The sequence below is a fragment of the Nematolebias whitei genome, chromosome 20, assembly GCF_014905685.2.
Source record: "Nematolebias whitei isolate Nwh7 chromosome 20, NemWhi1, whole genome shotgun sequence".
NCBI classification, from domain to species: domain Eukaryota; kingdom Metazoa; phylum Chordata; class Actinopteri; order Cyprinodontiformes; family Rivulidae; genus Nematolebias; species Nematolebias whitei.
This window is the reverse complement of record NC_056517.1, coordinates 15,925,234-15,938,717: the sequence shown is the minus strand read 5'-3', so window position 1 is coordinate 15,938,717 and position 13,484 is coordinate 15,925,234.

Here is a 13,484-nt window from a genome sequence, read left to right as displayed (position 1 = left end):
TAGTGAACAGAGTGATAAAGATCTAAACACAGGGACGTGATTCATGACAACGTTTTACTTAATAAAAACAACAGACATTTCTGAAGGCCTCTAGATTAATTACTGGAGAAGTAGAAGAGTTTTAAAGATGGGAAATATGAGGAGTTTAAATGGAGAGGTTTGAAGGAAGATGTATAAAGGGAGTGTATGTTCAGACCAGGATGGCACGCTCCTTTCAAACGCAGCTCACCTCCGGTACACTTCGCGTCACGACTCGTTACCTTTGCCGGGATACCTCCGCTCAGGAACAGGAGTCCATTTCAACGCGACCTTTCAGCGTCTCTGGTAAGGATGGCTAAGAATCGTCCGAAGTCGTGTCACTTATCCGTTCAACAAACAGGCTCAGCTCCCTTCGAAGTTGTAGGGCATTTATGCCCAGGTGGACTCACAGCAAGCATCTGTGAGTCCGTTCAGAGTTTCCAGTCAGAAGTGTAAGACTCCATGAAGACTGAGAACTCAAGACTGAGAACTGCAGAACTGCCGCACTGACTCCAGAACTCCACTCCAGAACTGAAGAACTCCCTCCAGAACTCCACAAAACTGAATAGTTCCAGGAAGTGTCGACTTTTAAAGAGTTCTCACTTTAGGACCTCCTGATTGGTTGAAGCAACCAACAGGGAGTGGTTCTAGTGATGTCAGAGGGTCATTACAAGTCAAGAAAACAGTAGGAATGTTTTAGGAACAGACAGAGAAATGTTTTGGCGAAGTGAGAGGAAGAGAGGCCAGTAGCCTCTTGTTTACCGTCTGCTAGGTTTAAAAACACGACACTTCGTTCCAATAACTTCCCTCTGACTTTCGACCGACATCACTACTTCTCATTTAGACAGAAGATCAAAAATGCATAATTACTTTGTAAAATAGACATTTTAACTTGATTTCTAATTTAAATGAACATTAAAAAATCATTAATACTGTTTCACAGTTGACTTAAAATGAGTGGTTCACTTCAACATTTAGAAATGGTATGAACTAAACACACTTTTGATTTATCAAGATATTGTAAACTAGTGATGATAATATAAAAGAAGAGTGTTCTTTCAATTGATTACTTCAGGATACAATTAGACAGTCTCTGGATGAGCTCATTTGTATTTCTGGATTCAAATCAATGAAATAACAGTTCCTGTCCCATGAAGGTCCTCAGAGGCAGGTTTTGGTCGGAGGCCGAGTCCACTACACACTCCATCAATGCCCAATATATTATACCTGAATACCTTTATTAATAAAAGTTAAATACACAGAAGGAAGGGTCTGCTTCAGACGATTTTGTCCCTATGAAGATCATTGATGTGTATGTAAATGACTGGATTTGCCAGCAACTGGTATGTCTATTATGGACTTCAGAGGGTATAACTAATGGCATCATAAGTGGGGTGACAGGTGCTGTCAGGCAGTTGCTGAAGCATCAGTCATTTAGTCAAAATAGTGAGTTAAGGTCACTTTAAACACAGAGCACACTTTATAAACAATATCATCATTGGCAAGGTCACTTTGCAGATTTGCATGAGGCTGGGTGTCACATTGTGCAGTACTTTCATATGTGATGTGTAGATGTCACTAGGGCTCAGCATTAGAAACAGTGAGTATTTGAGGGCACCCATGTGTTGTGAAGGTTCTTATTGCTGATTTCCTTTTACATAGTAAATTGTTGAATTGTGAGCACACTTGTTATTGGGTTCTGCAATCTACAGCCTTTAAGTATTTTTAATTACATTTGTATTTCAATAAGTGTCAGCACCTGGACTAATATTTCACTGTTCCATGGGTACGCTGGCATTAGCTTTGGCATAAGCACCAAAATCGAGATGGATGTGTTTGTAGTGGTGCCATAACTGGAAGAAAAGATCTGATGACTACAGTAATTATGTCATCACGTAACCAATGATGAATTCTGTAAGGGTCCCACTGCCTGCAGCCTGCCTTGCTGATGGCCGCTGATTACCAACACCTGGCGGCCATCAGCCTGATGAGCCTCTCCATCTACAAAAGGCTGCAGTCCAGTGTGACTCATCGCTGTTTTTTTTTTGACGTGCATTTGTTTACGGAACATCACAACTCGAGTGGAGGAAGCTGTTGGGCGCGGAATTTAAAACAATTTTTGACGGATTATCGATATTTGACAATTTTTTTGACTTTGGAACAGGCGGAAATTGGCATAAACTGGTATGTGAATGGTTCGGATGGAAAAACAGGTAGGAGACGAGGCAGACATGGATTTTGAGGGGTGGACACCGGTAGGTAGAGGGAGAGGACGCGGAAGAAATAAAATGGAGGAAGGGACAAATGACAGCCAGAGTAATAAAAGGGAGTTGGAAGGGAGCAGCTCGGATGAAGAAAGGGTAGTAAGAAGAAAAGTAGTGAGGGATGAATTTAAAGTAATATTAAAACTAAAAAATGAGGAAGGGCAGGGTAACATAAGCCCCATTTTGATATCAAAAGAAATAAAAAGGAAGATTGGGGATGTAGAAATGGTGAAGGTGTTAAGAGATGGAAATTTATTAGTGTCATGTAAAACTGAAGAACAAAAAAATAAGGCTTTGCACGTCGAGAACATCTGTAAAAGAATGGTCATGGAAAGAAAGATAATAGGAGAAAACAAAACTGTTCGCGGAGTTATTTATGGTATCCCAGTAGATGAAGATTTAGATAAAATCAAAAGGAACATTGTTGGTGCACAAGTAAACAACTTGAAGAGACTGTCAAGAACTGTTAATGGGGAAAGAGTAGCAAGTTTATCAATTATGATTGAGTTTGATGAGACTACCTTACCAGCAAACATAAAAATAGGATATTTGAATTTTCAAGTTAGGCCTTATATCCCACCACCACTTTGCTGCTACAAGTGCCAGAGATATGGACACATTGCAGCAGCGTGCAAAGGTAAACAGAGGTGTCCAAAGTGTGGAGAAGATCACAGAATAGAAGAATGTAAAGAAGAAAAGGAGAAGTGTTGTAACTGTGGAGGACAACATAGAGTTACATACGGGGGGTGTGAAGTGAGGAAAACAGCAAAAGAAATCCAACAGGTGAAAATAAGTAAAAACACCACATATGCAGAGGCAGTTAAAAGTGTCAAAGAACAAAAGACAAGAGCGACAGGACAAACAGAGAACCAGAACCCACAACAAAGTACCAGTAAACAGGACACAGAGGAAAACATCACAATGCCAGTTGAAAACCTAATATTATTCCTAGCATATGTCATAAACTGCACTGAGCAGGCCAAACATAAAACAGAGAAAATTAAAATAATCGTGAGAGGAGCTGAAAAATTTTTGGGGTTCAAAGAGGGATCTTGGGAAAACATTAACAAAAGGTTGGAAGCTGATGGAAGACCAGGAACACCAGGTGACAATATATGATTATATTACAATGGAATGCTAGAAGTTTAATTGCTAATGGACAGGAACTTAAAGGTTATATTAACGGACTTGAAGAGAAACCAGACGTTATTTGTGTACAGGAGACGTGGTTAAAACCAACAATCAATTTTATTATTAAAGGATGTGATGGTATAAGAAGGGATCGACAAGAAGGAAGTGGAGGAGGGTGTATAATATTTATAAAACAAGGCGGGCAATATCAAATAATAGGGAAAGGTAAAGAATTGGAATATATAGTAATAGAAATTTGGGGAAAAGAAGGAAATTGTAAAATATTAAATTTTTATAATCCATGTAAAACATTGTCACTGGAGTCGATGGAAGAGGTGATGAAACATCTGGAAGGGAGAGTAATATGGTGTGGGGACTTTAATGCTAATAGCACAGTATGGGGTAAATGTAATGATAAAAGTGGACAGATTATCGAAGAAATAATGGAAAACAAAAATTTAGTATGTATTAATGATGGAAGAGAAACAAGACTAAATGTAAGAACAGGAGCAGAGTCTGTCATAGATTTAACAATTGTATCAAACTCACTGGCTGGTGTCTGTGAGTGGGACATTGATAAAAACACTACTATAGGCAGCGATCATTATCCCATTACAATAAGAGCAGGTCTAACAATAAATAACAAGAATATAAAAATAAACAAAAAATGGAATTTTAATAAGGCAGACTGGGTTAAATTTAGCTATTTGAGTCAAATTAGTCTAGAAAAAGTCAACATGACAATGGATATAAATAATATAAATACATATATAAATAAGGTAATACTAGAAGCTGCAGAAAATTCAATAAAGAAAGGAGGAAGACAGAAGGACAAGAAAACTGTACCCTGGTGGACAAGTGAATGTAGTGAAATAATAAAGTTAAGAAATAAAGCATTTAAAGTACTTAAAAGGAATCCAATTTATCAGAATCTAATTGATTATAAAAGAAAACAAGCTATGGTAAGGAGAATAATTAAGAACACAAAGAGAGAATATTGGAGAAAATTCTGTAACACAGTGGGAAAAGAAACAAAAATTGAAAAAAATTGGAAAATAATTAAAAGAATGAATGGTATTAAAAAAGAATATGAATATCCAGTATTAAAAATAAGTAACAAAACTATTACAAAAGATGACGAGAAAGCTGAAATATTAGCAGAAACATTTAGTAAAATTCATGGTTCAAGTAACATGAGTGAAGAAGGAAGGAAAGGTCAGGAAGCCACAAAACTAAAATACAAAGATTTACTACAAAATACTGAAGAAACAAATAATTTATTGAATGAACCGTTTACTAAAACAGAACTGAACTATGCACTAAGGAAAACAAAGAATACAGCACCCGGTAAAGATAACGTTTGGTACACAATGATAGAACATCTAAGTGAAATATCAAAAGATACAATATTAGAATTTTACAATAAAATCTGGGAGGAAGGGGAGCTGCCAGAGAGCTGGAAGGAGGCGATCATAGTTCCAATAGCCAAACCAGGAAAAGACAATACAAACCCAGAAAATTATAGACCCATTGCTTTAACATCAAATATGTGTAAAATAATGGAAAAAATGATTAATAATAGATTAACTTATTATTTAAATATCAAAGGGTATATATCTAAATATCAGAGTGGGTTTAGAAAAGGGAGGAATACTAATGACCCAACAATTTGCTTAGAGCATGAAATCAGAAAAGCACAAATCAACAAAGAAAGTGTAGTCGCTGTATTTTTTTATCTAGAAAAAGCATATGATATGATGTGGGTAGAAGGATTATTAATTAAATTATGTCAGATGGGGATCAATGGAAAGAAGTTTAACTGGGTTCAAAACTTTTTATCAGACAGAACAATAGAAGTGAGAATTGGGCAAGAACTATCAAGAAAATTTACAGTAGAAAATGGGACACCACAAGGAAGCATATTAAGTCCGTTATTGTTTTCCATAATGATAAATGATATATTTACAGACATTGAGAAAGAAATGGGATGTTCATTATTCGCGAATGATGGAGCCATATGGAAAAGAGGTAGAAATACAGAATTTGTTATTAAAAGAATACAAGATATGATAATTAAAATAGAAAAATGGGCATTTCAATGGGGATTTAAGTTCTCAATAGAAAAAACAAAAGTTATGGTGTTTACACAGAAAAGAATAAGAGAGGTAAAAAAATTAAAATTATATAATCAAGAATTAGAACAAGTAAAAAGTGTAAAGTTTTTAGGAGTATGGTTTGATGAAAAAATAATATGGAAAATACATATACAGAAAATTATCAATAAATGTAAGAAAATATTAAACATTATGAGATGTTTGGCTGGCAGTGACTGGGGAGCAGATAGAGGAGCTTTAAAACAAATATATACAGGATTAATCAGATCAAACATTGATTATGGAAGCATCATTTATGGATCAGCAGCAAAAACTCATCTGGAAAAATTAGATACAATACAACATCAGGTGTTAAAAATCTGCACAGGAGCATTCAAAACTACACCAACAACAGCACTAGAAGTAGAAATGGGAGAAATGCCTTTAGATCTAAGAAGAACACAACTAGCAATAAATTACTGGATTAATTTACAAAGCAATAACCCGGATCATCCAACACTCGATACACAAAACCCATGCTGGGAAAAAGAGAAAAAACAAACAAGAAGTTTTGGATGGATCATAAGAAAGAAAACAGAAGAAGTTCAAATACATAATTTAGAAATAAGTCCACATGTACTGCTATCAGTTTTACCACCCTGGATATTACCAACAGCAACAGTCGACATGACACTAATGGAAAGGAAAAAGGACAGGACATACATCATAGATTCACATACAGTACAGACTTATATAAGCAATTATTACCAGTACATTCAAATATATACAGATGCATCAAAAACAAATGAAAAAATAGGAATAGCTTTTATAGTACCGGAATTTCAAATAAAAATAGGAAAACGAATCACCAACGACTTATCAGTATATACAGGAGAGATGTTAGCAGTGTTATTAGCAGTGCAGTGGGTGGAGGAAGTAAAACCATTAAAAACAATAATCTGTTCAGATTCAAGTTCCACATTACTCAGTTTAAAGCACAATCATACAGACAGTAGGCCAGACATTTTATTAGAAATATACCACACATTATTCAGAACACAAAGGATGGGTTTAACAGTGACATTTTTTTGGGTACCAGCGCACATTGGGATTGAAGGAAACGAGATGGCAGATAAGATGGCAAAGAAGGCAACTCAGAATCGCATTGACTTCACAGTAAATATAAGCAAATCAGAGGTAAAAAGTATCATCAAACAAAAACTGAAGAAAGAATGGCAGAAAAGATGGGATGAAGAAAGAAAAGGAAGATGGTTTTATAGGATCAAAAAGACAGTAGGAGAAACAAGAACTGGAAGAAGGAGCAGAAAGGAAGAAAGATTAATAACAATATTGAGATTTGGACATACGGGACTGAATTATCCATTATTTCAAATAAAGAAACACAATACAGGAAAATGTGAGCACTGTGGACAAGATGAAACTATTCAACACGTGATACTGGAATGTCAGAAATATGCAGCAGAACGAAGATTTATGAAGAGAGAGTTTGAAAAGATAAAAGAAAAACTTAATATATTAGATGCACTACAACACAACTTGGAGAGCAAACATATACAAATTATAATTAGATATTTTAAGAAAACAAAGTTGATTAATAGATTTTTAGATATATATAGTTTACTCACACATTACACATAGAATTACACCATGATGAACCACACTCCATACCAGTGGTGGCGGTAATGCACACCTACAGTTTTTTGCCAACCGCCATTAAACTCATCAAGAAGAAGAAGAAGACTCATCGCTGGAGCATATCACCTCTCATGGTATAGTACTGTTGAGCTAGAAATGTCTAGGTGAAAAGAATTTGTTCACCTGTGTTCTCTTTTCCAGTTTCCTGGTTCCTCGTGTTTTTGGATTCTCCTCGTGACCTGATTTGGATCCCTCGGCCTGTCAGGTATCCCTCGTTCCTTTTTGCCTCCAGTTGCCAGCCTTCCTCGTTTCCCTTGGACCCTCGTTGGATTCCCCTCTGCTGCTCTCTCCCTGGACTGAAGGACCAGCTCTCCTCCTTCGGGTTTGGACTGTAAGGACAAAAACGCTCTTCAAACAAACCACTCTGGTCTTCCCCTCTGGACCAACATTAACCTGTCGTCCCTCTTTCCAGGAGCCGCTGAGAAGCAGCGTGTGGATTTTGATTATCACTGTACATAATAAACACTGTTCTTTTTGTACTTCCCCTGTGTCTGCCTCGTTCTGGGTCTCATAACATCTGGGTTCCCCACGCACTCCTAACAAATTCAAAATCTTACTTCTAACATACAAAGCTCTCAACAACCTAGTTCCATATTATATTGCAGACCTTGTTGTTTCATGTTTTTGTAACAGAGTACTCCACTCTCAGACTGCAGGTTTACTTGTGGTTCCTAGAGTTTACAAAAGCAGAATGGGAGGAAGAGCTTTCAGTTATCAGGCTCATCTCTTGTGGAACCAACTTCCAGTTTTGGTCCATGATGCTGACATGTCATGACATGACGTGGCTGTGGCTGAGTGGTTAGAGCAGTCGTCCTTCAATGCAAGAGTTGGGGGTTCGAATCCACCAGCAGTCACATGCCAAAGTGTCCATGGGCAAGACACTGAACCCCTCATCGCCTCCGATGTGTGTCCCATCGGTGTATGAATGTGATCTAAAGCTCTGATTAGTCTCTTTAGAATGATTTGTTCAATTAGCTTTGTAGAGATCTAGTAGAATGCTGTATGAATGGGTAAATGAGGGCACAGATTGGAGTGTAAAGCGCTTTGAGTATATTGATTAGCTAGAAAGGCGCTATGGAAGTACAGTCCATTTACTTTTAAGATCAGGCTTAAGTCTTTACTTTTTGATTAATCCTATAGTTACAGTTGGCTTGGTTTTCCTGAGCTATCTCTTAGTTATGCTGCTATAGGCTTAGACTGCTGGAGGACAGACAAAGTCCATACTCAATAATCCAGGTATACAATCCAACATTTTTCAGTCAGGTCATCTGGACAGTTTCTTTTTTTGTGCTGAAACGTTTCGCCTTCGATCCGGAAGAAATCTGTTTTGTGTTGTGTGTTTTCTTGACTGATGAAGCCTTCTGGATCAAAGGCGAAACATTTCAGCACAAAAAAAGAAACTGTCCAGATGACCTGACTGAAAAATGTTGAATTGAATCTTGTTTTGTGCATAACCACATAATTGTGTGTGCATGTACACCAAAGAAAGGAGGGCTATTCCTGCATTGGTTTGTGGAAAGACACACCAGTGCTGTTTCTGACATTGTGGTGTGGGGAGTCATCACGTATGATTTAAGGTCATATTTATTAGGGAACCGGTTGAGAACAATATGTTTGTTACATTCTTTGTTTGCATGCCTTACTCCTCCTCAGACAGGTCCATGGTAAAATCTTTCAACAAGACAATGCCCATCCACACACAGCATGCATATGCATGGACTGCCTGTCCTCATGTTGCCAACAAGGTCCACTAATCTCTCCCTAATTGAACATGTGTGAGATAAGCTTCCAAACCAGTGCTGATATACTGGATTTTGAAGGCCAGTTACATCACCTGGGTGTCTACTTGTCACGGATGAGGATACAACAGCTGTATGAGTTTGTTCCACACCAAATCAAAATGTATCTAAACCCAAGGGGATACCACATTCTACCAACATGGGAATAGTAGTGCGCTGTACTGACAAGTCTGTTTGCCAATTTATATCAAGGTCAAGCTCTAGGTCTCTTTATTGTCATTCACACCTCATGTGGTACATGTAATGCAACAAAATTGTATACACAGGGTCCCAGTTACATCCAACAAAAGTTTAAATTATAATGAAAAACATTAGTAAGATCTTACATATGAACTAAGAAATACACTAAACTAAGAATGCACTAAGGACTAATAGTAGAAAAACAATACACTGAACAACAGCAGCACGAACATGAGTTTGTATGAGCAAATGAGTACAAATGAACACAGCAGCATGAGATCAGCAGCATGGATAGTCAGCATCACATATCAACAATCAAAGTGGCATTACCGTGATTTTTTTCACAGTGATAATTCTGATTAGGGATTAATGAGTCTAACAGCCACAGGGTAGAAGCTGTTCCTCAGTCTAATTGTTCTACACTTAATGGTCCTCAACTTCCTACCTGAGGGGAGCGGGGCAAAAAGTGAGTGTGCTGGGTGAGTGGGGTCCTTCATGATACAGGTGGCCCTCTTACTGCATCTGGAGGTGTAGATGTCTGTGATGGTGGGGAGACTGACTCCAACGGTCTTCTGTGCAGCCTTCACCACTCTCTGCAAAGCTTTTCTTTCTGCAGCTCTGTAGCCTCCATGTCACACGATGATGCTGGAGCACAGGACGCTCTCCAATAGAGGATGAAACAGGAGTGGATTTTCACTCCTGTCCTGTCCTGGTCCCACAGAAAAAAATCCTGTCCTGTCCCAATCCTGGTCAAGAATTAAAAAAAAAAAATCCTGTCCTGTCCCACTCCTGATAACATGACTCCTGCTCCTGTCCTGCTCCTGTTCAGAATCACTCCCACTCCTGTACTGCTCCTGTTTATTTCTCTTCATTTTTTTAGGAAATGCATTGAATTTGATTTGATCTTCCACCCATTCCTTTTTATATTACTTTGTGCTCTGCAGTTTATTTCAAAAGATACAGCAACCGGAACAGTTCATCTGTGGTGGAATAGAGGCATTTATTGCCCCAATCCAAACAAAAACCTTCACTAAAGGCAACAAAACAAATAATACATGGCCTGTAGTCCATATAATTTTTCTACAGAGGATCAGCTGCTGAGTCCCTGTTTCTAGCTCTTTTGAAGGCCAGTTACAGTAAAAAAAAAAAAAAAAAAATCTAAACCAGTACATGGGTCCAGTCCAGCAAACCAGTACCATGTCGTCCTTAGATGAAAGAACCCAAACATAACAAGTTGCATTTTACTAATTTATTGAGCAATTGTTTCCTTTAAACAGTGACATTACTGTCATATTTTAAATTGTTTAAACAAACAAACAAAAACAAAAAAGAAAAATAATGTACCAAGCGAGAGAACTCAACAAATAAAAATATTTAAAGGCATTATTATACATTAGACGATGTCCTCAATAAGTTCAGTCTATGTGGTTGAGGTAACGAGCTCGTTTGGGCGAAGCAGGATGTTGTGCAGTTTACCAGACTTCAGAGTATCATTTACACATTGGAGCATTGCAGGTCTGGTGTTCCTCCTCATCTCTCCACAGCTTCAGTGACCGGTCCAGCGCCTTTTGTAACCTAAAAGTGAAAGAAGACAGTGCACAAGTCAAAATAGGGTTACAGTGACTACAAATTGCAATTTGTGGGCCTTTCTTTTGGAAAAAAAAATTATCAAAATTAAGAGATTTACAATTGAAATTAAGTCAAGAAAATGTGACATTTGTAAATATAAATTAGAGTAGCTTAATTTTTCTTTATTTATTTCACTTATCATATTTTGTAATTATTTAAGCAGCCTCACCAGGCAGAGATGGCAATATTTTATGTATCTTACCTGCTCTTTTGAAGTGTGTGACAAGGGTCTTTGTGTCCAAAGCTGTTTAACAACTTGCTTCCAGAGCTAACAGCTTTCTATTGAAATATATTTCTATCAGTATTATGTTTTGTTATGTTACTGAAAGTTGTGTACACCTACGGTCTGCAGTATAAATGCATATTAAACCGATCAGAACCTTTATTTCTGGGTTTTCGTTTCTGGTAGGAAGGAGTTTTAGTTACACGCCTGCACTCTGCAACCATAGCTATCATATAATCACTAGATACAGCATTGACCGCTATCGCCTATTGGCGCTGGCGAGCTGTAGGGCCGCCATCTTGAAATGGTCGACCGCTCCACTCAGTGTAACCTGTTTGACGGGAGCAATGAAGTATTTGCGCGTTTAATCAGTCATAGCTAAATACTAAACTCATTCTCACGATTTTTTCCTCTGTAAATCTTAGGAGTACAGCCATTAAAGCTGAACACATGGTTCAGTGTATTTAAATATTCTTGGTGGGGTTAACATTAACACTAATAAAAATATTCTTATGACACGTTTGCAAAACTCACAGTCACTGATACATTTTTATTAAGATCTATATATACATATTATATATACATATATTATATATATATATATATATATATATATATATATACATATATATACACAGAAACATATCTCATATATATATACATATATTATATAATATATATACAGGTCCTTCTCAAAAAATTAGCATATTGTGATAAAGGTCATTATTTTCCATAATGTAATGATAAAAATGAAACTTTCATATATTTCAGATTCATTACACACCAACTGAAATATTTCAGGTCCTTAATTGTTTTAATACTGATGATTATGGCATACAGCTCATGAAAACCCAAAATGCCTGTCCCAAAAAATTAGCATATTTCATCCCACCAATGAAAGACAAGTGTTTTTAATACAAAAAACACCAACCTTCAAATAATCATGTTCAGTTATGCACTCAATACTTGGTCAGGAATCCTTTTGCATGAATGACTGCGTCAATGCGGCGTGGCATGGAGGCAATCAGCCTGTGGCACTGCTGAGGTGTTATGGAGGCCCAGGATGCTTCGATAGCGGCCTTAAGCTCATCCAGAGTGTTGGGTCTTGCGTCTCTCAACTTTCTCTTCACAATATCCCACAGGTTCTCTATGGGGTTCAGGTCAGGAGAGTTGGCAGGCCAATTGAGCACAGTAATACCATGGTCAGTAAACCATTTACCAGTGGTTTTGGCACTGTGAGCAGGTGCCAGGTCATGCTGAAAAATTAAATCTTCATCTCCATAAAGCTTTTCAGCAGATGGAAGCATGAAGTGCTCCAAAATGTCCTGATAGCTAGCTGCATTGACCCTGAGCTTGATAAAACACAGTGGACCAACACCAGCAGCTGACATGGCACCCCAGACCATCACTGACTGTGGGTGCTTCACACTGGACTTCTGGCATTTTGGCATTTCCTTCTCCCCAGTCTTCCTCCAGACTCTGGCACCTTGATTTCCGAATGACATGCAAAATTTGCTTTCATCCGAAAAAAGTACTTTGGACCACTGAGCAACAGTCCAGTGCTGCTTCTCTGTAGCCCAGGTCAGGCGCTTCTGCTGCTGTTTCTGGTTCAAAAGTGGCTTGACCTGGGGAATGCGGCACCTGTAGCCCATTTCCTGCACACGCCTGTGCACGGTGGCTCTGGATGTTTCTACTCCAGACTCAATCCACTGCTTCCGCAGGTCTCACATGGTCTGGAATCAGCCCTTCTCCACAATCCTCCTCAGGGTCCGGTCACCTCTTCTCGTTGTGCAGCGTTTTCTGCCACACTTTTCCCTCCCACAGACTTCCCACTGAGGTGCCTTGATACAGCACTCTGGGAACAGCCTATTCGTTCAGCAATTTCTTTCTGTGTCTTACCCTCTTGCTTGAGGATGTCAATGATGGCCTTCTGGACAGCAGTCAGGTCGGCAGTCTTACCCATGATTGCGGTTTTGAGTAATGAACAAGGCTGGGAGTTTTTAAAAGCCTCAGAAATCTTTTGCAGGTGTTTTGACTTATGTCGTTGATTCAGATGGTTAGGTTAATAGCTTGTTTAGAGAACATTTTCATGATATGCTAATTTTTTGGGACAGGCATTTTGGGTTTTCCTGAGCTGTATGCCATAATCATCAGTATTAAAACAATTAAATATATGAAATATTTCAGTTGGTGTGCAATGAATCTGAAATATATGAAAGTTTCATTTTTATCATTACATTATGGAAAATAATGACCTTTATCACAATATGCTAATTTTTTGAGAAGGACCTGTACATACAATTATACACACAACTACACACCATTATATCTATTTTATATATAACCACATATTGCCACCATATATACACACACACATAATTTCATTATCTATCTATCTATCTATCTATCTATCTATCTATCTATCTATCTA